Source organism: Vidua macroura, chromosome 3, assembly GCF_024509145.1.
Source record: "Vidua macroura isolate BioBank_ID:100142 chromosome 3, ASM2450914v1, whole genome shotgun sequence".
NCBI lineage: Eukaryota > Metazoa > Chordata > Aves > Passeriformes > Viduidae > Vidua > Vidua macroura.
The window spans coordinates 95,062,655-95,088,934 of NC_071573.1; the positions used below are offsets into that span (position 1 = coordinate 95,062,655).

A 26,280-nucleotide genomic window follows, 5' to 3' on the forward strand; every position below is an offset into this window, starting at 1 on the left:
GTCTACTGCCTGCCAGATATGAGCCTTCCCAGAATAATGTCTCTAGATGAATCTGTCCAGCAGTATGCACCCAGGCGATTCTCAGGTCAGTAAGCACAGTTCTCAGGCCATGTCTTCCAGCTTCTCTCATAGCATGTTGTGCTGGTTGACCTCCAAACCCACCACAGAAGCAGCAAGGCATAAAGTTGTTACTCCAAAAAGACATTTGTAATTCCGCTATGCACTTTAAACTGGACCAACTGCCCAGGAGTGTGTATTAAGTGAGACAACAGGAGTGCCTGTGATGCAATATCTTGCACAGCAGAGGCAGGCAAGTTTCTCCCTGCCCATGTCTGCTAGAAGAGTTTTCTGTTGCAGTCCAACTTACAAGTTCTGCAAAACTGTTCAACGCATTAAGATGGACCCTAACATAAGAGTTGCCACATAAGTGGTTGGTGTGAGTGTAGCAGCACCTTTTCAAAAGATGCTAGCTTCTATTAAGGTCTTCAGACCTTTAAGAAATGCCCATTGTTTCTATTTGTGGGTTTAGGTTGAGTTGTTTTGTGTTTGGTTTGAGTTGTTTTGTGTTTGGTTTGTTTATTTCATTTTGGTTTTCAGTTGTGAAAGGAATAAATTCATCTATACTAGTACACATCTGAGCTAGAGAAAAGATGACAGCAAATGTGCTCATCCAACTGATGGCTCATGGATCAGTAGGTGCCAGTTCTGTAGGGCAATGACTGTTCTGGGACATTGGAGATCATCCCCCCCAAAGATGCTGTAGTTGCATATCAGGTCAATAGTAACTGATTATGCAAAGCCTTCTATTCAGCCTTCTCATATGCTGGCTTTTCTATGGCTACTTAATGTTACTGGTGTTGCTCTCCCTCTGTGCAGACCTCTACTGAGTGAGGGGAGATGAAGCTTGGCTACTGACCACATGCAGTAGTTGGGGAGTGAGGCAAAAATCAGTGCTCAAGGACATCCTCACTGCTTGTCAGTATCTGAGAGAAAGGGTTTCATGATCCTCCTTTTGTGAGGTTAAGCATAGCTGCTTCTTGTAATATATGCCTTTAATCTCCTTTGGTCATCTTAAAAGCCATTCTTCATAACAGCTTCATTTTGAGTTGTCCTGCTGTAATCAATGGGGTGAAGTTCGTACCAACTCACTGTACTATTGTCACTTCCTGCCCTGATCTTAACATAAAGATTTGAAATAGGTGAATGAGAATGGGAATTCAGAGCAACTAGTTCCAAGGCAGGCATCTGTGTGGGCCTTATCGAGTTAGGTGAGAGAGATCCAGCACTGCTTGACAGAACTGGGTTCCAGGTAAGCTCTGGAGCAGTACCTTTGTGCTTTTCCAGCGACACTATGCTTTACCTACCTTTGCTTAGGAAATACTTCTGGATCTTTCCCCCCTGTAGTTTCTTACACATACACATTGCAGCATTTTCTGATAAAATTTGCTTCCATTAAAGAATTCCTCCTTTCTCCATAACTGTAATGAATTTGATTTCTTCCTATTATTTTGCTATGACATTTTTGTCAGTTTCTATTCTTTTGTCCCTCAATGGCATCAAAGCACTGTGGGCAGGCAGGCTGCAAACACAGGAGTAACTGCTTGGCAGTGGAACTGTGGGAAGTGCAGGAGTCAATGCTCAGCAGGAAATAAATGAATAGTTTAAGCTACTTCAATGGTAACTCCATAAGCCTCAGCAACAGAAATATCTTGCTGCTGTGTATCTGTAACCTTAGATGACTTTGAGGACTGAACTCTGCAGTCTATAGCTCATCTACACAGCATTGCAGTCTTCTTTTATTGATGGCATTTCCTACTTCTGTCATCAACATATTCCAATGCATCTTCTTTATTTTGTGCTTTGTGAAGATACTACTGTGTAACTCAGCAATACAACTAACATTGTTCCTGTTCCTTGCCTCCCTTACCATCTTAAAATTCCTTTACCCATGTTTTCTCTCCTTTACATTGTGTTTTGCTGCAATGCCTACAAAAATTTGGAAACAGTCTGACTGTAAGTGAGCTGAGAACACCGCTTTGCATGCCAAGCTATACGTTCTCTTTGTTTCTCTGTACTCCTTCCACTGGTGGCAATCATCTGCCTCCCCATAGATTCTAGGCTCTTTGGGGCAGGACTGTCCTTTCCTTCTATAACCTAGTAGTACCCAGTCCTGTTACCCCAACAGAGCTGGCAGTTTAGTTAACTTTGTTTAAGGCAAAACTACTTTTAGCTTAGCTCTAATTTTTGAGTAATGCACATAATTATTTGCAAGGACATGCTCTCAGATCTAATAACTGTTGAAGTCAAAAAGCCTAGCATTTTCATACAGCTGTGTGTTGAGGAAGATTTGGTGGTTTGTTTTCTTTATATGGTTTATTTTATTGATTTGCCTGCAGTGGCATCGCTTTATGTTTATTCCTATCCTGCACAAAGGGGTGTTAGTGGAAGCCATGGGTAGGTTCAGAATTCTGCTGTGTATTCCTGCAGCCTGGACCCTTTAAGGATGATGAATTTCGGAAGCTACTTCTTTAGTTAAATATCTGGATTGTTTTCAAAATTATGACTTCCAAATGTCATATTGTTCGGCAGGTATAGAATGAAAATGATATATGCTTTATGGGAAATCCTCTTTTAAAATTCTGTCCCTGTATCAGTATAGAGAGCCTTGAGTAAATCAAGCTTAATGGCCCTCAAAGCCAGCAGAGAGTCTTGCTTTAAACCAGTTTATTGTTCAGAATTGTGACTGCACGTAGGCAGTGCCCTGCAGTGTTCTGCCTGCAATCTGTCTGCAGGTGTGCAGTGCCTTCCCCTGGCAGTGAGGGCTGCTCACCCCAGCCACCCCTGGGGCAGCACTGTCCCCTCCATGCTGTCACATGCTTGCTCTCACGCTGTCAGTCTGGTGACCTTGCCCCAGCAAAGCCAGTAATGTGACTGTGTCAGGTTCCCTTCGGAACTGAGTGTGGCAGCAGGAGAATCCCCGGCCTTGTCCCCGCTTTTCGCACTGTGTTTCGGCCCAGGCCATACCTGTGCGTGGTGTGGCAGCCGGTGCACATGGCAGCCCCAGCCAGCACGCACAGCTGGAAAAAAAAAGCAGGGTAGATGTAGGCAATGGACTCATGTGTATGGGAATCAGGGCCTGCTAGCATCCAGAGTCTCAAGTGCCATAGGCCATTTCTACTCCAGATTCCACAAGGGTCTCCAATAGCAAGAACTGATGAGCAGAAGAAAGCAGTATAGGATCCTCTCCTGAAGAGAAATTTCTGGTGCTAGAGCTGGTATAGAGGGAAATGGTGATGTAGCTGCCCTTTTCAGGATAAAAATAAATATGCTAGGAAGTATGTGGGAAAATGAGCTGGTAAATAAGAATCATTATATGGAGCACAGGAAACAAGGAAAACTGAGAAGATGAGTCTGATTTTAAGATAAAACATTTTTAAGGATCTGAAAGAGGATTCTTATGATGCAGGAATCATAGAACAGTTTAAGCTGGGAAAGACCTCTAAGATCATAAAGTCCAGCTGTCAAGAGAATCAGCTGCCTGTGAAAAAGAACCTAACAAAGTCTGGGGCACATAGAGAAAGTGACAAGTCCATGAATGATTACTGTCTAAGTATTTGAGGTATTTGTCTGAGGGTGGTCAACAGCACAGGCTTCAAAATCTGCCAGAAGAGCAGGGGCCAGAGCCCTGTGTGCAGTGCTGACATGGATGACGCAGTTGTAAGAGTCCCTGCTCCACACTCTGGAGAGGCAGGGACATGATCACTGGCAGCATGGAAAGTTTTTTGGGGAGTGCCAGTCAAGAAGGGTCTTTTAAGAGTGTGAAAATAATTTATTTCTATTGGTTGATTCCTGCTGCATTTGGGGAAGCAGCCCTTTCAGGTCCCAAAGGCACCGGATTACAGCAAAGGAACTTGTAATTTCATTATTGATTTGTCCTCCTAATAGAAATAGAGCACAAGGTGGTGAATATTGACAGCTGAGTTCCAAGTATCTCTTGTCTTTAATACTGGGGAGGATGTCAGCATATCACTTGCATTCTTAGCTGCTTGATGCCTATTAGTAAACAGTGCCTCCATCAGGCAGGGGAGGCATTAGCAGACGAATGAAGAGAGAAGCCTGCACAGCACGTGCGATCCCTGTGTTTGTGCCAGAAGAGGTCTTTGTGACCCAGAAGTTCATCGCTGTGTCCTGGCAGTCAGGACTCAATTCTCAGAGGCTTGGACTTCAAAAGGAATGGAGGCAACCTCTTGTTTGATCAAAGTTCTCCTGAAACAGCCTAGGATGGTTATTTTTTCAGAGTTCTTGGGCATGTAATTCAGATTCTGGTAATGTCTGCAATTACAGAAAATATTCTACAATTCAGCTGTGTTGCACGTGGCCAAGAGATCCTTTTAAAAAACAGCTATCTCAGCCAAAGCATATTCTCTCCTTTCCCTTTTATTTTCCACACAAAGAAGCTTGTTTGGAAAGCTCTCCCTTTCTGAATACCACGTCACTGGAATCTCACTGCCCTTCTCTGAATGGAAAGGGCAGTGAATTTCTGCCACACAAAATGGCAGAAATGTTGCAGCTCCTCTAATACTTCAGGTAAGGAGGTTTTCCTTTGAATGTAGGCAAGGCTGCAAATTTAAAGGAAAATCTCGGTGTTCTGTGTATTTCCAGAAAAAGGAATACTGTATCATTATCCTTGTCCTTCTCTGGACAGCAAGCACAAGCCCTCTCCTGACTGTTTGGGAAAGCTGGCATGGAGCATATGGTGAAAAACAAGAAAAAGGCCTTTGACTTTTCATACTATAGGTTTTCATCCCAAATGCATTTGGGCAGGTACTGATAGGCTTCCTGTTAACTTCAGTCAGCTCCCAAATTTATGTTGATTACTTCCTGCTAATACAGTATTTCCTATACCTAAGGGATGCAGTGCAAAAGGTTTAGCATGGGGTCACTATGAAAATTGCATATATATAAAAAAAAAACAAACAGATTGGCAGGTTCCCAGTCTCTTGCTTTTAGTGCCCAGAGAAGTTGTGGAAATACTCAAGGCCAAGTAGGATGGGGCTTGGAGCAGTCTGGTCTAGTGTAAGGTGTCCCTGTCTGGGGAGGGGAGTTGGAACTAGGTGACCTCCAAAGGTCCTTTCCAACCCAAACCATCTGTGATGATTCAGTGATGATGATTTAGATTGATGCTATAGGATTAGTTCAACTCAAGTTATCTTTTTTTTTTAATGAGAAACTGCTCTGCTGGTGCCACAGGGTTGGTGTGCTACAAACATGGTGCAATGAAAAGAAAATGAGAACTGCTCCACGTACTATGTAAGCCAGAGCCTTGGAATAAAACAGAAGCATTCTTTTATGTAACATTAATTAGGCATCTGCTGAAAGGAAGATGAGGAAGTGGTATCATTGTGGAATATCTGGAGTGGATAGTTTTTCCAAGTACAATCATGTTCTGCTCTTTTAGAGCAGGAATATTTCTCAGAGATCTTAGAGCTTCCATAGCAGAGACTATAGGGGTGCAAGTCAGCACTGACCTCTGGAACACTTGTCATGAAAACTGGTATGGGCTCAATGTGCACATTGGTGCTCTACTGACTCAAAACACCTGAAGATTCTTACCCTGCATGTTTAGAAGTAGGACTGCAACTGGAGTCAAATTCTGCCTTGCTAGCTCTATGCAAGGTTGCATATATTGAAAATGGAAAAAAAAGAGCTTTCTTAGCATGGTCTGTCAATAGACACTACTAAAAGTTGGAGAAATTAATTTTATAGATTATATTTTACCACCATTTCTTACATAGTCTGCTATATGACTGCAGGAATAGAACTGAATTCAAGCACACTACAGTGAAAAGAGATCACAGTTAATAAAAAGTGGTAATATCAGTAAGTATGAGATTAGGTATTTTTAGTTTTAAAGAACTAGCAGTAGAAAAATGCACAAGACCATGCATAATGATAAAAGGGTATGCTATCAGAAAAGAAAGCACTTATTTTTAAATGTGCCTCCAAATAGCCCTGTTATATTAGCACAACCTTTGAACTTGGGTCGTGGTTGCATTAAGCTTCCTATCCAGTCAGGTCATCCTGTGGGTATAAATATATGCTTTAAGTTATATAAACACCATCCAATCCTATTTGCATTGTCACTCTGAGACACGAAAAGCCATCGTGACCTCCTTTTCCTATGTCCAGTGCTATCTATAAAGCAGGCTTAGGTCCTTTTCTTATTAAGGAGGTCAGCTCTCTTAATGAGCTTTAGGCATTCCCAGAGAGTTTTCCAATATTGCAAGACATACCTGGCCCCAGGCAGGACGGTTGCAGCCCTGCCAACACCTAAGCAGTGCAGACAGATGCCATGTGACAGGTTATGCAACAGAGCAGGGCTTTATATACCCCGGGCCCTAGAGCATGGAAAGGGCTCGAGGGAAAGGAGCATCAGGTGAGCAAGAAATGTTTGCACATTGTGTTTCTTGGGGTGCTTTTGGCACTGTAGCAAACTGCATTAGGCTTAATCTTATGTATCATGAAGAGGCCAACTTGTAAAGCATCCTGGGGTTTAGTAATGTTTTGTGTGCTCTAGAACTGTAGGGGCTGAAATTCTACGAAGACTCAGAAATCATGGTTATTCCTCTCCGGAGAATGACACCTGGGTATATAAGGTTGCTGCAGGTATGACTTTTTTTTTCCTTTTAATTAATCTTAAAAATACCTGTATTTCTCTTGATCAGGTTGATTTTATTTCAAATTGCTGTATCACCAACCCAAGAGAGCACTGGTTTCTTGTGGGTTAACTCAAAATAATTAATCCTCTGCTGAAAAGCAAATGAATTACGACATTTCTTGATAATTGGTATCATGCTGGAACACCAAATGCAGAATATTTGGAAGGAGTTAATTCTTCTGCAGTGCTTAAACAGAAACTGCTTCTCCAAAATTTTCTCTTGCAATGGTTTTGTGTGTTTGGGGCAGTGGGAAAATGCTAATGGAAAGAAGGATGTGACTCAGCTGACCCATCAGTGAAGCACTTCAGCCAGCTTCTTGGCCATGATAAGGAAACCTCAGTCAGTACTGACCTCTGGAACACTGGGAAATCAGACTATCAATCATTATATGAAGAAAACAAATAAAAGCATGTATAGAAAACGTTTTAAATCAGCTGAATAATTGAGACTAAAGCAGCTATAAATATATATACATATGTATACACCAAAGAATACAGAAGAATTCCTTATTGTATTCCATATTTTGGTATTTACAGAGTATCCATCCTTTCTCTGGAAAATGCCACAGCTCTTAGCACTGCGATCTGCATCCAGAATCATAGACTGTAGCAGCTGACAGGGGATAGTTGAGTGGTGGAGAGGCTGAGCTAAAGATGCTGTGTTTCAGTCCTAGCCATGAATTTCTTTCACACCTCCCTGCATATCTTTTGATATCACCTTACATAGTAATTCTGTTTGAAATTTCTTTTGTCTTCATTTATTTTGCAGCTGAAATAGCCCCAGTCAGACACATTTATCAAAGTCAGAGCACTGAGCTCTAATTTTTTAAGCTCAATAAAAAACCTAGAATCTGGAAGTGAAAAAGAGGCTCCTTGGAATCTGTTGCTCCTGTCAGTGATGCCATGCTTTTCATCCATGGATTGCAAGGAAAGCATTAAAAAAAAAAAAAAAAGAACATTATTTGAGGCCTAGTAATTATTTCACTTAAAGAAACCAAATGCAGCACCAAGAAAGACACATGTATTTTAACTCAAAGTGCCAATATGTATATGAACTTTTGTTTTGCTCTTTAAGGACTCCATGCAAATGTGTTTCTGCCTCTTGATCAGTGTATCATATGGACTAGGCAAGCAACAGTAACTTAATTTCTTTTCTGATTGTTATTCAGATATAAATAAGTAATTCTTATCTTTACTTTGCTTGGCATTTTCTGCTTCTTCTTCGGACTTGACAAAGTGACTATGTCAAAATTTGTCTGCTTGGTCTGGTCCTACCTGTGGAGGTCATAAAGGACATTAGTGATCCCTTCTAGGCTTGCTTTCCTGAATTAATATCTAACATTCAAGGAAACGTCCTGTGTTAGTAGCAAATCTGTTGGAAAGAAGAGATCTTCGTTCTTTACACAATAAGGACGTTCCTTCTCCTTTATGCCTAAGCCTCCACACTTGATTCAGCTCTCCCTCTCAGGTAGCCAGAGGGAACCCCATTAAAGTCACCAAAATCAATGAGCAGCAACTGAAAGGAAAATCATTATCAGACATGTGTCCTATCTTTAAGAAACTGAAAAAAAGGGAGGGTTTCCAAAACATGCAATAGATTGTGTGAAATGTTCTTCAGTGGAAAGCAGGAGCATACCCTGTTAAATGGCATGGAGAAAAAAAGACGTGCTTTGTAGGTTCCAAAGACCTTTTGTGTTGCACTGAGCGGAATCAGCTTGTAACTTGCCCTGTTTCTCCCTTAGACTCAAGCTGCAGCAAAGATCGTTATCAACCCGTCAAACACAGCGCTGCAGCGGGCGGCATTGCTCCTGGGAGTGTTTGGGATCAGCATATCCAGCTACAGCACACACCAGCTAACTCAAACAAAAAGATTCCCCTTGACCACTTAGGCTGTGGTAGGATCTGTGACCCAAGAAATCCAGGCTTATGGCAATACTGCCTGACTCCCTGCTGATGAGTGGCTTTGCTGCCGCTGTTACCCTGTGGAGGTAATGAGACACTTTGCAGCTGTGATTTCTACATGCAAAGTTAAATAGATGGAAGGACTGCAGACTTCATCAAGAAAGAAAAAAAATAACTGCTATCAAAAGCATTGGATTTCCAAACAAGACAAACTTTCTGTAAATGTTATGGATTTCTTTTGTTATTCAGTGTATACATAGAGATCTAAAGGTATAAAATACAGTTACATTCAGAGTAGCTGTAAAGAGACCAGTGTGGCTGCTGGGCTCTGGGGGTGTCACTGCGTTGCAGCTTTTGCAGATGACTCCAATGCAAAGACTGTTTTTGCAAAGAAGAAGTTAGAAGCAATATATTCCTCATGACAAGGGTTAGAACAAAAGGAATTAATCTCCCATAGATTCTTTGCACTGTACATTTGGGTATTACAGAATTTGTGCACTCTAGCTTTTTCTATTGAATCTTAAACATTTCTTGATGCCTTTTGAGTAGCAATGTTTGTGTATTGCAACACAAGCTGGTAGCCTTCTGTCACAGCAGAGATGGCCACAGGCTACACCAGCCATATGGTGCTGGGAAGGCCCCATGGCTCCAGACCAGATAACTTCATAGCTGGGCAGAAACTAAAAAGTATCAGTAAAGTTCTAGAAAGTATCGGTAAAAACACTGAGTTGGGTTCCATTGCAGCGTTCAATATCTGGCTGTATTTTTCTGCAAAGTCAACTCATCTCATAATATATATTCTGATTAAAATACAAATAGAGTTTGACCTTTTTACCCTACTTCTCCCTTGTTTTCTTCTCATTGGGTACAATAGCTTATTCAGGAAAGTTCTCTTACTATTGGCTTGTACTTTTCCAACTGTTTCTTATGTTTTATGTAAACATGGCTTTGTAGGCTCTTCTGTGCATATGTTAGCATTTAACATCCTTTGTTCTTGGTTACTAAATACAAATATTATTTTGGGGTCGTTTTCAGTGTTTAAAATTATTTCATCTGTCAACAGTGTTTATATTCAGCCACTAAGGGGCATCCTTCACAGCTGAATATTTTGAACTCTTCAGATTGCTCATTCCAACATGACAAATCACAAACTAAATCAGGCTGAAATTTTTACTTTTTTATTTTTTAATTGTTCTTGTCCCTGTTTGCCTTTTTCTCACCCTTTCTAAGAAATGTCTCTCCTCCTCCCACAACTTTTGTTAGAAGATGATGAGAAAATCAGTGTTTACAAAGTCATTTTTTTTCAATGTGCCAGGTCATAAATTGCCTCCATCTTATATAGACTTCTGTTTGTATTAAAAAAAAAATCATATAATTAAATATTCCATCTTCTGCCTTCACCTAAAGAAATGAAACAAAATATTTGAACTCCTTGACAAAAGTGAGAATGACACCTCTGGAAAACATTCAGTCACAGAGACTGACATTATATAGTGTGACCCCCACCACCATGCTCAGTATGCCAGAATTATGGCTTTTTAATCTATTACAGGATTTTTGGCTGCTGCATTTTTGTTAACTGATTTCCTGCTCCCATTCAACATGAATGTAAGACCATTAACTGTTTTCAGGGTCATTACTATGCTAATGCAAGCTCTTTTGTTAGAGGAAGACTATGTGCAATAACATCATTTTAACAAGATATACTAGAATAAAATAAATGATGACTTGGCCACTGAGATGTTCCCATTGGAAATAATGCTCACGAGGAATGTGTACTTTTCCATGAAAATTGTTTTGAGTAGTTTTGAAAGCTTTACTTATTACCAGTGAAAATGACAGGAGGACAACACAGGCAATAGGCACACTAAGTGTGGAGAGATTTTATAAAGGTAGGGGCCACAGGAGCCTCAGGAACATACAGTGAAGCACCAGGGAGCTGTAATTAAAATTATTTACAAAACAGGATGTTTCAGCTTGTTTCTGATGAATTGGGCCTGGGTAGAAAATCACCTTTGTGTGAAAAGATGGGACTGCATCCAGCAGAAGATGTAGGCATTGATATCTAACCTATCTGTTCCTGAAGAAACCTACACCCAAAATGTCAGTTTTCTGAAGTGCATCTGCCACCTCATGCCAGGCACAACACACAGCCGTGTGCCCTTCTCTTTCACTGCTGTGCCTCCCTGGAAGACCTTTCAGGTTTCCCCTCAGCCAGGCGAGACTGGGGTGTGTTGAGCACCAAGGCATCAAAACCCTGTGGAGATGGCAACAACATGCCCATCTTCTCATCCTTCCTGTGTCTGAAAGCCCAGCTGTGGACTGGAGGTTGCCCAGAATATGAGTGGAAGCTAAAATCCTGTATCCCTTTTTGTCCTGCTGTATATTAGAGCAAGCACTCTTTGGCAGAGGAAGGAAAGGCACCTGCACAGGTGTTCCCATGGAGGAGCCTGTGGCACTGTACCTTCCCTTCTCCTCCTGAATGACTGGCATGGTCCCAGGGCTCCTGACTCCAAAAGGAGGCTGGCTGTATGAGCCTGTCCCTGCTCTGCACCCGCTACAAACAGGCAATTAGGACAAGCTAAAACCTTTTCCTCCTAAGTGCTTATTAGCTAAGCTTTCCCACTCCCTGCACACAGTGTGCCATGGATTTGGACCTTACTTATGTTTGCCATGTTTATAGATGTCTAACAGAAGCCTGCAGGCTCCGTATGGGGCTGGGCTCCCAAAACCTGAGTAGGATACTGCTCCATGCTGCAATTCCCAAGCCTGCCTGTGAATTTTCTCTTCAAAGCTCTGAGCACACCAAACTTCAAGCATATGTTTATGTCCTATTGAAGTCAAAGGGGATTTAAGGAACATCCTTACATCCTTTGCCAGTGAGGTATTTAATATTTTCCTTGATCTCCACCAAAGAAGCATTTACATTTTAAATATATTTGTACTTTTGTTTATATGGTTTTACTTCAAAAATGTTGGCAATTCATCAACAATTGAATGCTGATGAAAGTCAGGAGCCTGGTGAGCTTGGGGAGGTTAATGCTGTATTACCTAGTTTTAAAAAACACCAGCAATGGATTTCATTTGGCATATAAATTGTTATGTTTGAGGACTTACCCTCCAGGAATTACTTTGTACCTTCCCTAGCTTCTAAGAATATTTAAATGGAAATGCTATTTAAGCTAGTAAATATTAGACTTTCTTTACAAATACACTTTAAAAGCCATTTCATAAAATTTATTGGATTGGTTTTACTTCTAATATCAGGTAAATATAGGTTAATATCTCTTGATACTGAACAATTGTAACTCAATTAATCCACTTCTAACAGAAGTAACTTTTCTAGTCTGAATTATGTCTTGATATATCAAGTTAATTATTTTATTCTTTGAGGAGGTATCACGGGAGATTTTGTAGCTGTTTGATTTGTATGCCTGAGTCCACCTCCTAAAGGCAAGAGAAATTAAAACATTAAATAATCAGAAACTCAAACATGGTTGTTAATCTTCAAATAGATGTAGCATAGACTGGAGACTTGTTTGTGATAAGTGGCATTGCTAGTGAATATCACAAAGCATTCAAGCTCTTTCACACATATGTACTCAGTTATCTAAAGCAGGATTTCTGTGTCCTTCCATTGGGACAGGCAACTAAGGGCAGCCACTCAAGGTAGCACTCATCCACTAGTAAGGGAATATAAAGGGAGTGCCTGACACATTTCATGCACCTTCTGGAAATGATGTTTCTGCAAACTGCTGCTCTAGACCATTATTTATCTCTAGAGCTGCAGATTGTGTATCTCCCAGTATGCCACAGACCCAGAAGATGAAGCTGAGTTTGCCTTACCCATCAGTGGGTGCTCCATTTCTTACAAGGTAGTGGTAATGTCCTCATGGGGCTGAGCCCCTAATTCATGTATGTGACTGAGAACAGAATGCAAACAAGATGATAAACTCTTCATTTTAGACCATGCATTTTTGCTAGTGCCAGATTCATGGAAGTCTGGCCTCAACTGAGGTTTCAGATGCTGCTGTAATGGTAATTGACAAATTAATAAATTAATAAATAAAACTGGGGCATTGATGCTGTGTGGGAGCTTCCTTCCTGAAAACTTCTGTGTCTGCACCACCTTTTCAGTGGCAGGTTGTGCAGTGGGTTTGTCAGTGGAAAAGCTGTGTGTTAGTGTTCATTCACTTCCCTGGCTTCATTTGAATGTGGCCACTGACACTTAACTGAGAAAAGGTTTTCCCTGTGCAGTGCAATGGCACTTCCCTATGGATATATTAGTGATAAAACAAACAGAAGGAGATATTAATGCTTGTCACATCTTCTCTTACCTTGGATAAAATGCCTTTTCCCCTCCTAGTTATGAGTAGTCAATGACAACACAAAATAACACCCTCAAGCAGTCTTGCCTTTCATATGACTTTGTTGTTATTCTTCTAGAACTATCACAGTTTAATAAGGAGGCTGAAAGGTAGTTTAATCAAACAGTAGATTAATAAGGTTCCTGAGGCTACATTCACTTCAGCTTTCAACTTTGTGTGTAATCATGAGCTATGGAGTGTCACTGACTTTTAATCAGTGCCTGTGTCTGCAGTGGGTGTGTTTGTAAGCATAAAAAACAGCCCCAAAGGGCCCAGAAAGAGCTATTTCTTCCCCTCCTTAGCTTCATTCTTGCAAGTGACCTTTCTAAGAGTATAAAAACCATTAATCCACACCTTTTAAAAAGGTGTTAGGAACCTCATGTAATCCACAGCACACCACTCATGAAGTCAATCCTGCAAGGGGGACACTGGAGTCAGAGTAGTCAAAGGAGGTGTCGGATGCCAAGCAGGGTGAGGGCTTGAATTAGCTCATAGTGGGTACTTCCATGTCTTTCCATTAAGAAACAACAGGTGAGATCCAGCTCAGCTGACATGATCAATGGAAAGTTTGGCCAAATCTGCCCACACCCTTAGCTCTCAATACAGAGAGTACATATGGGTCCTAGGGAGGCCACTACCACCTTGGCCCCTGGCAGCAGCCTGAAGGTGCTTTGTGATGAGCTGAAGAATGGGGATGGTTTTCTTACATGTCAAAGTACTTAGTATTTGAGGGTTCTCCAATTTTTCTGTGATTTTCCTGACTAGGGGAAGAGACTGTATCTCATTGCTATTATTTAAACCAGAGTAAGGAAGAAATGCCAAAGCAGATTTACCCTGCTGCTGAGAAAGATTTTTAATCTTTTTTTAAAAAGCAAATGACAAATTGGTTTGTCCTTTACTCTCTGTTCTTCAGTAATGGATTACAGGAACTTGGCCCAAAAGGAATGGGGGCACATAAATCCAAAATTGCTGAAAGCTTAAACAGAATCATCACTGGCTAGGAATAGCTCAAACACCATGTGCCTTCCCTGTCATAGCTGAGCCATAGTTCCTTTTAAAAAGTGAGCTCTGTCTCAAGGGAAAAGGAAGCACATGAGGCTGTACTCTGCTCCACCAGGTGTTACTCAGCTGCACTGTGATAGATTCCTGAGGAGAGGAAGGCCAGTGGAATGGAACCCAAAACTTTGCTTCACTGTGACCCTCCAATGGCAGAAGAGCCCCTTGGGTGCTGCTTTGGGCCAAGACAACCAGAGTATGGCTGAGCCTTCAGTGAGGGTCCACATCTCTGTCCCAACTGCTGTCTCCTGCTCCCAGAGCTGCTTTGTGGCCCCTCTGAAGCCTGTGGAGCTGTGACTGACCCAGTGTGCCTGTCTGTCTGTCTGTCTGTGCACATAAGGGAGAAGGGCAGGAGGAGGCTCTTGTGCTCAGACGCAGGTGGTGAACGCTGCAGCGGTGTGAGGAGTGATGCCTCGCAGCAGCAGCTCTGTCCTGAGCCACCTGCAACCTCCCACTGGGCCTTAGCTTTCATCTGCAGCACAGCACTGCCAAAGAGCTCTTTCATCAGGTAACTCAGAGTCCCCCACTTGCCAGCTACATCCTGTTCATTAGCCCCAGAGCTCACCTGAGGGATTATTTGTCATGCTTCATCCCCAGCTGAATTCAGCTGTTTATTTGATAGCACAGAATCAAGAGGAGAAACTAAATAAACACTGTGTTTGCCCTGAGAAGGTATCTGCAATGTTTTTTGCCACTTTCCACCTTATTTTCAATTTTCCTGTAACAATTCTGCTGTTGCATGTGTGTCCCTGCATCTTCCTGCTTTTCCTTGCCAAGTAAAAAGGCCCCGAGGCCTCAGCTGACCCTGTCTTGCAGAACAGCATGGGATGGGGTGAGAGGCATCACTCAGCAAAGAACAAGGGAAGCAGAAGCAGCATCCCCCACACCGGGTGAGAGGGGCTGTAAATCTCATCCATGCAGTGAGCCTGGGACCACACTGAGCCCAGGGTGGCTATAATGAGTCAATGCTCCCACAGTCACTGAGCAAACCCGGCAACTCACTCAGGCTCTGGGTAGCTGTGGTTTAGCTGTGCAATTCAGTTCAGGTTTGTGTCAAAGTGACAGGAGGATGAATGTAAAGAAACCCACTTTCAGTGGGTCACTAGCAGACTTTTTGGCTGTTTCTTTTTAAATCATACAGTTTGAATTCCACTTCATAGTTGCTCTCCCATATTAATTAGTTCCTTGCTGAGCAGTGCACTAAAAAGCCCAGAGTTTGCTGTAGGATATGAACACTGGAGTATGATTCTGCACCTTTATTTCACTAAACTTTAGTCACTATATATTAAATATTCAGCCTGAGTTATTTCCATATGTTCTGTCCACAGTGAGTGAAAAAAAAATTAGCACCTCCAGGAAAAATTAATCCCCTTCGGGAGGTGTCTAGAAGAGGTGAGCCAACTTCCCATCTAATGAGTGCCTCTCTCTGTACTGATAATGGACTGGACATCTCAGTGTCAGAAAGCTCAAGGCAGCAGAGATAAATCATCCCTATCTCCACAAAAACATTCTGTTCCAATGATAGCAGTTTCCCATTGAAGACAGACACTGAGACAGATAGTGAATTCATAGGCACAATTTCCAGGCTCCATCTTTCAGAGGGAGTCACTGAGCTGCAGGATGCTGTTTCTGGGACTAGGAAAGCAGAGCCTGGGAACTGACCAGCCCCCCTGTGGCTCACCTCTCATATGGAGGCACCTGGAACCCTCAGAGAGCTGAAGCAGCACTGAGTAGGAGCAAGCTTGCACTGGAGAGGGGGATGTCCTGCAGCCTGCCAGGTACCAGGGCTGACTAGCATTTATGGGAGGAGCAGTGAAGATGCCATGTCAGAGCATCCTTATGGGAAGGAAGAGGTCACAAAGGGCATTCCGTCTTTCCTTTGGAGATGAAGCCCTTGGCACCAAATGTGCAGTGTCATTGAGCAACAGCAGGAGCTGCTAGACAGGAGTTTGGCATGTATCTACTGACATCCTCCCTGAAAACGGCAGGATGCCTTCTGCAGAGAGAACAGCTTGCAGGCACCCAGAAAACTGCACTCAAGGATCCACCATGAAGCCCATTCACAACCCCACTAGCTCCTTCCCTCCATCTCCCCCTTACAGGAGCAGGGACCCCAGTCTGGTCACTCTTGTCCCTTCCAGGACCACCTGTCTTGATGGGCCTTTCAGGAAATGACCACAATCTGCAATGAACTCATGAGAGATGGTTCACTTTCTGCCCCCCTGAAACAAGGGGATGGCCACTGTCTGCAGGCTACAGGCTGGAGGTGGACTGAGGGCCAGGGTGAAGCCTGGTGGCCACCAGAGCCATCTGCTGGCCCTGGGACATGAGTTGTGGCCAAATCAGAAGGTGCCCACACACTGTAGCAATCTCATAGAGGCCACAATTAATTTCAATTGGTGTATAAATGCAATTTAACAAGTTTCCCAGTCTCTTACGTAAGCTAGGAGAAAACAGCAGAAAACTAATCATTTCTGGATGAGAACTGGAGAACTGCAAACAAACAAAACAAAAAAACCCAACAAATCTCAAACAAACAAACAAAAAGGAAAGTTCAGCTCAAAACTGTGCAGCTCTGTGTAAAACATGCTTCAAATACTGTTTTGAGTCTTATTTAGTTCATCATTATTTTGCTACCTGAGCAACTTGTACATGAAATGACATAACATAAAATATCTCAGGTATTTAAAGTAGGATTGGAATTATTTCAGGTTTTTCTCACTGACACTGGAGAGAAATAAATGCTACTCAGCTCTTGGGTGAGACAGTCCACCCTCCAGAGGCACACATTTCTTTACACTGATTATGGAGGGAGCCTACTGTGTCTGTGCTCCTAATTCAGGCATCTCATTTATGTTTCCATAGCTAGCTAGGCTGAATCTGAGCCAAAATCAATCCACTTAAGTGTCAAATCTCCCACTGCCAAAGGTCAAATAACTCGCTCTTACAGCAAATGAAATCCATGGCTCTTAACACTTGCTTTTCCCAAGCAACAAAGCCACAGTCATAAACAACATCACAGAATCACAGAATGGTTTGGGTAAGAAGGGACCTTCAGAGTTGGAGCTTCACTGTCATCCCTGATATTCGATTAAAAAGTGAGTTGTGCTGTACCTCAGTCGCCATGGTTCTTTTAAAGCTGGACTTCCTGTACTCATTGTAGTCTAACAGCCCTTTAAATGAAACATTATTTTGCCAATACCTGTAAAGTATTATTTCCCCTAACACAATGTTTAACATAGAATGTTATTGCATTCTTTAATCCCAGGGACTGCTAAGAAGTTCTCAATAAATAATAATTTTCATTTCTTTTCAACACAGGCATCTATAAGTAATTGTGTAATATCGCTGGGGCTGAATTATCTGCAGATCTCTGTTGCACTGTAAATAAAGTACTGTATGTGCTTTGCACTCTTGGATCTGAACTGGTGCCAAGGACTTGAAATCATCCACTTCAGTGAGAGAGGATGAGAAAAGGAGAGGGTTTATGGATAAGAGAGCTCAAGTTTTACGTTAGGGTCCAATAAGGACCAGCAGTTGTTTCAGTTCCTCACCTGCAACAGGCAGGTAACAGTATTTCCTTTTTCTCACTTTTCTGCTCTGCCCATGGCAGCAGGAGGTGGCTGCCCTTCCCATGCAGGCAATGTGCCTCTGGGTGCCAGACTCTGATGGACCACAGCCCTCTGTTGTCTGAGGAAATTGCCTTAGGAGTACTTTAGGATCTGGCTGAAGGAGTCACAGAGTCATTAACGGTTATAGCTGAAGTTCTTGAAGAATGGGGGAGGTCCCAGAAGACTGAAAATAGGGCAAAAATCTTTCAAATGGCAAAGCCTAGGATCACTGCTTAGTAGTGCTCAAAAACCACTCAAGAGTACTCAAAAAATAATCAGAGCTATTTGCAAACCCACAAGAAAATAAGAGGATAAAAACCAGCAAGTGTGTTTATCATGAATAAATCGTGTGCAACCAACCCAGTTTCCTTCTCAGACAACACTGCAAGGTGAGCAAGTATTGTAATGTAGGTGGCAAATGTCATTCTCACATGCAAGCTGAGGGAAAACACTATTAAATGAACCTCAGTAATGCGATTACAGGCCTTGTTCAAAAACCTACAAAGAATGAAGAGCATTCTTTGAGTGTCTGGGAAAAAAATATAGAATGGGCTCCTGCACACTGCTGTGAACGGGGGCTGCCTGATATTTTTACTAATGACTCACGGTATGTGAGTGGGAATGCATAAAACATTACCCTCAGAAGGTCTCTGGGTGCCAAAAGACAGGAGCAGAATTCAGAATGATCTAAAATCTGCCAAGTGCTCTAAGATCAGCAGTGGGATTCAGGAGGGACAAGCACAAAAACTTGACACTTTGGCAGAAGCATCATCTGTGTGAACACACGATGAGGAGCAAGGCAAGCGTGATGGAGCGAACCACAGCACTAGGCAGCAGTGTCAAACGCCTGCAGGGGTGGGAAGCAACCCTGTGGGGCTGTCAGGAGAGGAGGTGCAGGCTGGAAGGTGTGTGAAGGAGTCTTCTTGCTTTGTCCAGCGCTGGTGAAGGCCCAGCGAAACTGCTGTTTCTCATTCTGAACCACCTTTCAAGGAACATGTGCAGCAAGCAAAGAGAGCTCAGAAGGAAGTTACAAAAGTAAGAAGCACAGAAAATGTGATCTGCACAGAAAGAGTGAACAAACTGGTAGCTTGGAAACAGGAAGACTGATACATGCCACAGACCTGACCATCTCCCAGAAGCCCTGACAGTGGACACTGTGCCTGCAGAAGGCACCTCTGCTGACCCACAAAAAGCAGGTGTTCTTTCTTGCTGGCCTTGTAAAGCTCTGTGTCACAGCATTTTGCAAAGCCAAGGCCACCCTGCTTGGCAATGCTTTTGTGGATGCATAATGCACACTCTGTGCCACAAAATTATGCTAGAGACAGCTGATTTGGACAGGAAGCTCAGGGGTGCTCTGTTATCCTGGAACCTGCCAACACAGCAACCAGCACTTGATACTGCAGGATCACCAGAGGGAGCATGCCACCAAACATGTAAGTAGGGATGAGCCATCCCAGAAGTTTTCTGCCCCGCAGGTTGGCATCTAGGAACAACAACATGCGTGGCTGCACTGCCAAGTGCTTTCAAGGGTTGTCTGGAAATTGGTATTTTGTTTTCAGTTTTATTTAGTAAAAGATGTTCCAGCAAAATTGATCTCTTGCTGTTCTGTCCTCTCTCAGTGGGAGAGGGTCCATAATATTGGGGGGGGGGGGGGGGTGGGTGTGGAAAAGAAAGCTTGGCTTACATTTGTAAATGCACTGAGGCCAAAGTCATGACTTACTACTTGAGGTGCCTTTCTTCAGGTACCACAAAGCCTGACCTCATGGAAATGAGCTGTACCCTACCAGAAGAGCAACCTCTGCTCCCCACAGTGCCAGGGGGAAGAAAAGAGACTGCAGAGCAGCCCAGTGGGTCTGCAAGATACTACTTTCAGCTGAGGCAGCTACTCCAAAATACCTGAGCTTCCATCAGCACTTGGACAGTCCTGATCACTCAGGACCCACAAGCCAGTGGAAACCGCTTCCTAGCACATGCATCCTTCAACAGCTGCCTCTGGATGCACAGCTGGAGAGGAGCAGATGATGCCATTCATCCCCAAAAGTCCAGTAGTCAAAGCACCTGTCTCAGCTATTTCTCTTGGATGTGGCACCAAACTCACCACCAGGAGCACTGTATCCCCAGCCCTGGATACCTCCCAGCCCCAAGAGGCATCCCCAGAAGCAGGCCTGGGGATGAGGCAGGTCCCTGCTGTGGGACAGCTGGGTGTAAGAATACTGAGGGAACATGAGCAGGATCAGGAGCATGGCTGTAGTGAACAGCTAGCATGGGAAAGGAGGACAAAAACTTTAAACCACAGACCTCCTAGCATCTGCCCTGCTCTTCCTGTGGCTCCTCAGCCAAATGTAATTAACCACTGAGAACAGACTGACTGAACTTCACCATAAATATTGTATCAAACGTCATCAATTCTCCTTCCCATTATAATTTCTGAGATAGAGCCGTGATTTTGTCTGTACTCTGTAGAAAATAGTTTGCAAGTGGTAAACAACCTCCATTATCTCCAGTGCCATACCCTGTCACATGCCCAAGCAAGTCCCACACAGCAGGATTGCTCAGCTTGGCAAGCCTGCCATCACACACACAGGTGGATGGAGGCAGAGGTCTCATGCCTACACTCACCTTCCCCTGTCCCACACGTGGGTTGCTGGACCCATGAAAAGTCTTTAGCAATGGATGTCTGGTCTCAGAGGTCACAGCTGCACATGCACACAGCAAGCCCTCTGCTGAGGTGCCTCAGGTGGATCTCCATGGCATGAGCCCTGCCCTGCCTGTTGACCAGAAGGTGAAGATGGCCCAGTTTTGGTGCAGGAACCCAGCTTTGGCTACATAGGACATTCATACTTCTGACATTTAACACACCATGTGGGAGGAGGAAAGCTGTCTCTGATCCATAGCATAACCAATGTGCCCTGAAACTTCATAAACCATGCACCCCGTATTTTTTAGATAATTTTATGCAAATATCTGTTATTTTCCGTGCTGGTTTTATTCCCATTCTGGAGTTTTCACTTTTGCCACCTTGTCCATCGTGTGCCCAGTTCTGGTGTTTATAAATACATGTGATTTCTTTTGTTATTCTCATTGTTGCACATGGTCCAATTCAGTAGCCTGATTTATTTATCTGTATCAGCTATTCAATATCATGCAACCCAAATAATATTTTATATTCCTAAGGTAAAGTTAATTCAATAGCATAAACTCCAGGTTTCTTTTTAGGAGTGGAGCTTTTATTTCATATCCTATTGATCATCAAGAGACAAAATGTTAATGCAGCTTTCCTCTGAACTGTTCCTATAGCACCAGTGTGGGGGAAGCATAAAGATGAATACAGAAGAGAAACTATATTTCTTTCACCAATTTACATACAAGTAAAAAAAGAATAAGCATACTTAGTGAAAAGTTCAATTTTTCTGTTTATCTCCTGTTGAAATATAGCTCTTCTTTTGACCAGCTCTAGAAGAACTCAATGGATTGGGCAAACATCAGACCAAAACTATTTTTGATAGTGTTTTGAAAATATTGGCCAGCTTGTGCAGTTGGATGCAATGAGAGATTTAAGCAGTTGCTGTCAGAACTGGCATAATTTTATCCTACCTGCAAAATCCAGTCAATGCCCTTGCCCTGGTGAATGTAATTTCCTCTGTGCAAGCCCTCACCAAAACATAAAGTCAGTATAAATGAGCTGAGTGAGCACAACCACCCTGCAGCCAGCAGCGTACTAGGAAGAAAAAAAAAAAACAAAAAAAGCCAGTCTGGAGATCAGCATGTCCTTAGGATCTATTTTGATTCCCTGCACATCATTTTTCCATGTTGCTCCAGTGAGGCTCTTTTGAAAAATTACATTCATAGTTCATTTTAAGTAATCTCTGGTGCCTCATAACCTTGTTCTTTGAAACACCTCAATCTGAGTATCTATCACTGAAAGGTATTTGAGGGCAGATTTCCAGACAAGGTCCTAAACCATCCCTGTTACATGCATGTGTTCACAAATCCTGTGCAAATTCCTGCATTTAAAAAAACCTTATTTTTATTGCACAATTATTTTTGCCAAAACAGGAAGCTTTCCCAAGGCAAGAACAAGTGAATATTTGGTCAACCCCTTGTATCTGTGCTTATAAGAGAAAGGAAGAAGTGGAAGAGAGCAGAGTCCTGCAAATGCAAATAGATCACCTCTTAGTCCCAGCTGCTTATGCTTTTAAGTCCTATGAAAACTTTAGTGTTAGCAAATTTAACTTTTCCTTCTTTTGACAAGGGATGAGGTATATTCTTCTTTGGGAGCCTGTCTGGGTATGACTCCCATATACCAGCTGAGCACACAACGAGGCTGAGTGGTTTAGACAAATGAATCATCTTTCTATCAATGCCAAAAAACTGCCTCATCTGTGGAACAACTTCGGGGAAACAAGGTAATATCTGTCACTTTGAAACAACTCTAAATATCTTTAAAGAAGTCAGAGGCTATCAAACTGATGCAAAAGCTCCTGGGTGAAGCTCCTTCTGGTGTGCTGTGGTCTCCCCCTCCAACTCCGCATGTAACACATCCTCCTGGCTAATGTGCCTGTGGAGAGCGTATGGAGGAACATGTGGACTCCTGCAGTCCTAGGAAATTCTAGGGGACAAATGTGAGGGCCAGGCTTTCTGTGGTGCCCCAGTTTGCTCCTTTACAATATACAGAATCAGAAATTGCACCAAGGCTAGAGGTGTGGGGAGCAGCTTTGCAAATCCTGTCCATACACAAGTGCCATAGACCAAAGCCTGCTCCATACAGTGGGTAGGATAGGGGATTTCTGTGGTGGATTTGCACTTGAAGTACTTCTATGTACAAAAGGAGAGGGTGTGTGTTGGTTTATTGCTTCACTTTAGGCCTTCATTCCAATTTTGGACATTTGTATTTACTGTATCTAGCTAAGTTCTGATTTAAGTGCATATCCTTATGTCACCAATATATTTCTTTAACTGCTTTAATATTTCTAACAGTTCAGGTATCTTCCTCTGCAACATCCCTCATGGAAGAACAAGTCTTATGAAATTCCTTTGTGTTGAAACAACCCATGAACTAAAAAGAGATTAGTTGGGATAACACAAAAAGTCTCAGATCCTGCAGTGAGACACCATATCTCCAGTAAAGTTTTCCCAACAAGGAGCCTTCTTTTGTCAGAACCTCACTGTGCACCATCCATAAGAATGACAGTCCCCAGTAAGACTCAGTGGCACCTATGTGTGCCAAACTCAAGCTGTTAAAACACCAGGTGAGAGATGCTTCCTGCTGTATTCTGGCTGGGACTGCCTGCAAATGCACACCTACCCTCCCCCAGTGTCCTGGGTGCTACAGCCCCACCACGGGGTTGACTGCATGCTCACTTGGCCGGTCCTGCTGCCACAGAAGTGTCCTCCCTTCACAGACACCCTACAACATCATTGGGAGGTTTTGGGGTGTGTTCAGGGAGAAGAGCCAGCATGGCACCCACCACCCCATAGCTGTAACAACCCTCTGAGGTGGTCCCAGAGCAGCACTGTGAGCCAAGATCCACCCTCATATAATAAACACATCCTCACACTGTCAAACCTACTGGCAACAAATGGATGGATGGTTATTACAGGAAGGATTCAAGGTAACAAAAACACATCATCAAGTTTTTCTATATAGTTAGTGCTATAGTTAGTATACAACTCTATATATGGCCCATTAAGAAGGGCTTTTTTTTTACACTTAGTGGTATACCCTTTGGGGTAGGGCAGGGGAATATATGGGAATACACTGTAATTAATCTATAAGCAGATGATAACTCTCTCTTTAGTGGCAGATTGTCAGAGAGAAACAGTAAAATGAAGTGTGACTCTATGAGATACCAGAATTTGGGGGTGGGGAGTCTGTTAATAAGATCCCTTCAAAGGAATAGCTGACTGACATCACAGAATACAAAGCAGGAGGCAGTGCATTTTGTGGGACGAACTCTACAAGGCATCTCAAAATATTCCAAACCTAAATAGCTCCAGCATTGCTCTATCAGTTTTGAAATATTCAAATGTTACTCACACTGATTCAACCCTACTGAATTTGTCAGCACCCTGCAGAGATACCAAAGGGAATGATTGGACAAGGCAGTCCTTCAGCCTCATTATAAAATTTTTCATCACTTGCACCTCAGCACTCCACAGGCAGCAGAGAAGGTCTGCTGACCATGACTGTCCTGGTGTTGACCTTATTTGGTTTGGATTAGGGGCTTAATTCACACAAATCTGCCATGAAATCAACATTACAAACCCCATAATTTCGTGTTTAACTCTTGAATTCTCCAGATGGATTTTTTCTTATGTTGAATTGTTTCTGAATATCCATAATGAAAAAATTGGACATGTTATTCAGCAGTCCACATTTTATGTGAAATTATTTCCTGGTTCTTTTAAGAGTATGAACTTTAGAAATATTAAGAAGGGAAGGGAAGGGAAGGGAAGGGAAGGGAAGGGAAGGGAAGGGAAGGGAAGGGAAGGGAAGGGAAGGGAAGGGAAGGGAAGGGAAGGGAAGGGAAGGGAAGGGAAGGGAAGGGAAGGGAAGGGAAGGGAAGGGAAGGGAAGGGAAGGGAAGGGAAGGGAAGGGAAGGGAAGGGAAGGGAAGGGAAGGGAAGGGAAGGGAAGGGAAGGGAAGGGGAAATAAAATACTCCTGCCAATTTTAATGAAGAAACTGAAAGTTCTGTCATAAATTCACCTAAAAGCAGCTCTGTGGAACAGCACAGAGGAAAATACACACCCAAAATAAATAAATAAATCATAATAAAAAAAGACCAGTGCAATCAGATGAATGTTGGTGCAGTTGGAGACCGGGAAATCAATCACTGCTCTTGGCTGTCTCTACACATTTCTGCCCGTGCCCAGTTGCCCAAAGCTATTTCTCAAATTCCCATCTGAAGTCTCTGCCACTTCTACACCATCCTTTGCATAACAACTATCACTGTCTTTTTTCTAGAGAGTTCTCAATAATGTCATCCTGTAAGGGGCAACTGCAGTGATAGGTGCTATCTTAGAAGTCTGAAAGAGCACAATTGTGCAAGAAATACTTTCCAAGCACTTCAGATAATCAGCTTTCCAGATGTTTGTGTCGACGCAGCCTCACAGCTCCGAAGACGATGTGCATCGTCTTTATCCCAGGACATAAATCTCACCACTCTCTGGGAAGTCTCCTATCAGCCAGCACTTTCAGGGAAGGAGCCATATTCAGAAAACCTTTATTCAATATTTCATTTTTATCTGAATTATTTCCTGGGAACTAAACACAATCCATAGAAAGAAAATAATAAACATCAGGGCAAATATGCCAGGCAGGGATGCCCTGCAGCAGTGAGGTAACATTAAAAGAGCTGCTACATAATGCTGTCATTGCCACCTATATATTTAGGTTGAAAATGCAATTTATGGAAAACCAGTACTAAAATGAAGAGATGCAACAGCTGGACACCACAGTGTTAATGCTCTTTTTGAAGTTTTAAATAAGGCACATTAGGGCACCTCTGCTCTCCTTGTGCCTCCTCTTCAGGAGTCATTCTGCAGTCTTTCCAGACAGTAACAAAACTGCTTGGCACTGCAAGGCACAAGCCAAATCTGACAGATCCACTCAGGTATTTCAGCTGAGGGGTTATCTATACATATAGCATTATGTCTAACAATAACAATACAAATATTGTGTTATGTACTTACAATGCATATAATGCTTATACTGTATATTATAAGCATGTTATTATGTAAAATGTATGAATATAAAATACAGTAATATAAAACATAGCAATATACTATACTATATAATATATATCTGATGTCTATTATATTACATATATATTATAAAAAATACAATATGTTACTTATACAAACTTACATCACATATACACTGTATATATACTACAGTATATATATGTCATTACATAGCTGTTATTATATAAATGTATTATTTACATGATAAAATATATACATATATTTATGCTTCTATAATTAATATATAAAATGTGTTTGTGTATTTATCAGATCTGATTTTGTGTTTTATATTATTAATGTATTCATATTACTTATAAACGTAGAATTCAACCGCATTTACTGTTGTTGTTATGTTATCACCGTGTATTTACGTGTTCCCGCGTGTCCTGCAGGCCGAGGTGGCAGGAGGAGGACAGGCGACAGCTCCCGGGGCTTCGTGGCAGAGCAGCTCCTGCGCGTCCCTCGTGCCTGCCTGTGGCCGGGACTGCGGCCCCAGCGGCGCCCGGTGCCCGCGGGAGCAGGCGGGGACCGAGCGGGGGCCGAGCGGGGACCGAGCGGGGGCCGAGCGGGGGCTGAGCCAGCCCCGCACACCCGGGCCGGGCCCGGGGAGCGCAGCCGCGCCCGCGGCGGCTCGGCCCGCGGTCCGAGGGGGCGGAGAGGGCGCGGAAGCGACTCGGGCCGCTGCTTGTCCTGCCGCCTCGCTGCCTCCTGCAGCGAGCTCTCCTCCAGCTTGGCTTTGTGCACGCTTTGGTCCCGCCAGGCCTGGTCTGATCCCCACCGGCCCAGGCGAGAGCCAGGCCCCGCAGGGCCGCCCGGCACGGACACGGCTCCTGGCTCCGGGGACAGGCCCGGCAGCCTGGACTACATTTTGAGGCAAAAAGC

At 43.1% G+C, this 26,280-nt stretch overlaps 2 long non-coding RNA genes across 2 annotated transcripts in view; one reads left to right on the forward strand and one right to left on the reverse strand.

Annotated features, from left to right (window-relative positions):
• The window catches only part of LOC128805518 (uncharacterized), a 41,881-nt gene extending 15,953 nt beyond the window's left edge, over positions 1-25,928 (reverse strand). Inside the window, exon 1 of the long non-coding RNA XR_008436469.1 lies at positions 25,759-25,928. This is a non-coding gene — a long non-coding RNA (uncharacterized LOC128805518). The remainder of the gene's footprint in view (positions 1-25,758) is intronic.
• LOC128805520 (uncharacterized) lies at positions 6,576-9,644 on the forward strand. The gene is made up of 2 exons (XR_008436471.1): positions 6,576-6,666; positions 8,461-9,644. It is a non-coding gene; the product is annotated as an uncharacterized LOC128805520 (long non-coding RNA).
• Positions 25,929-26,280: the final 352 nt, after the last annotated feature.